Source organism: Sturnira hondurensis, unplaced genomic scaffold (genome assembly GCF_014824575.4).
Source record: "Sturnira hondurensis isolate 20B ecotype Veracruz unplaced genomic scaffold, ASM1482457v3 Scaffold0024805, whole genome shotgun sequence".
NCBI lineage: Eukaryota > Metazoa > Chordata > Mammalia > Chiroptera > Phyllostomidae > Sturnira > Sturnira hondurensis.
This window is the reverse complement of record NW_028097436.1, coordinates 4074850-4077193: the sequence shown is the minus strand read 5'-3', so window position 1 is coordinate 4077193 and position 2344 is coordinate 4074850. Positions and strand designations below refer to the sequence as shown.

Below are 2344 nucleotides of genomic sequence, written 5' to 3'. Positions count from 1 at the left end.
GAAATTTAATCAGATAAAAAGCTGCAGCTTTCTTTCATCTGTGTCCTGGGCAGTGGGTGTCTCACCCTGGAGTATAATGGCTCAGTACCATCTTGACTGCTTGTAGCCCTCCTGAGGCACAAAGTGAAACTGCTTATGGTCTCCTGGAATCTAGGTGGGTCATACGTTCAGATCCTGAAACAAGAGCTTTTTACCTACATTGATCACTAAGCTTATTAGCTATTACCTGAAACTAAAATGTCTTTCCAACATTTGAGTCCCCCAGCAATGTAATTGCCACTCAACTTATCACATAGATATTTCTATCATTCCAGAAAGTTTCTTTATATCCCTTTAAAATTAGTTTCCTCCCCCAACACTGGGGGCTTTCTGATCCCCCCCCCACTGATCTGCTTTCTGTCACTACGGTTTATCCACTTCTAGAATTTTATGTAAGTGGAAACTTACAGTATGTAATCTTTTGTGCAGGGCCAGGAGTAAGTGCTAAACAAGTTCATTTGTGTCTGACTCCTTTCAGTTAGCATAATGTCTTTGACATCCTTTGGCCCTGTTCTCTGATTCTGTAGTTTGGTCCTTGATATTACCAAGCCCAATGAATGGTTATACCATAATTTATTCACACACCTATTGATGGTCATTCTTTCTAGTTTTTGTTTGTTGTAAGTAATACTGCTTTAAAGATCTGTTAGTCCTTGCGTGGACATAGGAATTTATTTCTCAACTAAATACAAGAGTGGGACTACTGAGAGGTATGGTAAGCATCTAATTTTCTATAACTTTACACATTTTCTAAATTGCCTTTACTAAAAGGTTTTCTCAGGCTCTGCCGAGGAAGAAATGCCAATCAGCCACAAAGTTAGGCAGTATAGAGCTTTACTGAGGTTTGTGCACCCGGGAGGGTTTCCCCGGCCCACAGTGTGAGGCCGGGGAAGTCATGCCCAAGCAGGGAATGTGGCAGGGGTTTATTTTGGTTGGCTCTCTTCGTGGGAGCTTGGGACTGGTCCCCTTTGAACAAAGTGGCAATAAATCATTGGTGGTTCTCCTCAGGCTCAGGTTGCTATTTGGATATCTGTTTTGGCAAAGCCCGCCCTTTTGGTTCTCTGGTTTGACGTCAGCCATCTTTTCCGGGTTGTAGTTCAGCTGCCATTTTGTCCTACCCCGCTCATCCTGACATTTACCATTTTACAATGCCTACCAGAAATGCATGAGATTGCTTTAGATCTTTGTCAACATTTTGTATTGGAAGTCTTTATCATTTAGTCAGTATTAAGTGGTTTTTCAGTATCATTTTAATTTTTATTTCCCCAATAATCACTAATCATTGGCAGAGCATCTTTTCACATGCTAATTTGCCATTTATATCTTAGTGAGATATCCTTGGTTGTGTGCATCTTCCTATTTCTTTTACCTGGGGTTTACTGAGCTTTGATCTCTTAGTGTATAGTTTTCATGCATGATAAAAATTTAGCCATTGTTTCCATAAAACATTTTTGTCTGAACCTTGAACCCTTCCATTCTGAGATTCTAATTATATGTGTGATGCATTTGAGGCCATATTATGTTGTTGTATTCATTTTTATTTTGTATTGTTTTTTTTTACCAGGGGAAAGTGCAAAAGCAGTCTCCGGTCCCACCACCTACCCCGCCCAAATTATGCATAACTTTCCCAAATTTGGGGAAATTGAAAGGGTCAGCACACTCGAAGTGCAATGGGTGAGCCTTGCCCTGAGAAAACCACCTACCTGATCACGGTATCTCCCCTGCTAGGTAAGTATACTGTTGCAATCATTTTTAAAAAATCTTTTCCTCTGAGTTTCCTTTTTTGATATCTTTAATTATTTTATCTTCAATTTCAAAAGTATTTTTTTCTGCAGTGTCTTATACTGTCTTATCTACTGTTAGTCACATTGTGTTTTATTTTTTAATCTTTAGGTTATATATTTTACATCTATAAATTTAATTTAGATTTTTTTAATAAAGATTTTATTTATCTTTGGAGGGGAAGGAAAGAAGAGAGAGAGAGAAATATCAATGTATGGTTGCTTCTCGTGCGTCCCCTGCTGGGGACTGGCCTGCAACCCAGGCATGTGCCCTGACTGGGAATTGAACCGCAATCATTTGGTTCGCAGGCCTGCACTCAATCCACTGAGCTAAACCAGCCAGGGCTAATTTGGATTTTTTATGATTTTCATTTCTTTTCTCCTTATGTTGGTATGAAGTGTATTTTTTAAAAGATTTTATTTATCTCATTTTTAGAGAGAGAAGAGAGGGAGCAAGACAGGGAAACATTAGTTGCCTCTTGCTTGCCCCAACCAGGGACCTGCTCTGCAACCCAGGCATGTGC

The 2344-nt window shown here is 39.5% G+C and overlaps 1 pseudogene; it reads right to left on the bottom strand.

The window, feature by feature from the left end:
* Positions 1-1600: 1600 nt before the first annotated feature.
* On the bottom strand, positions 1601-1775 carry LOC118981881 (uncharacterized; annotated as a pseudogene).
* Positions 1776-2344: the final 569 nt, after the last annotated feature.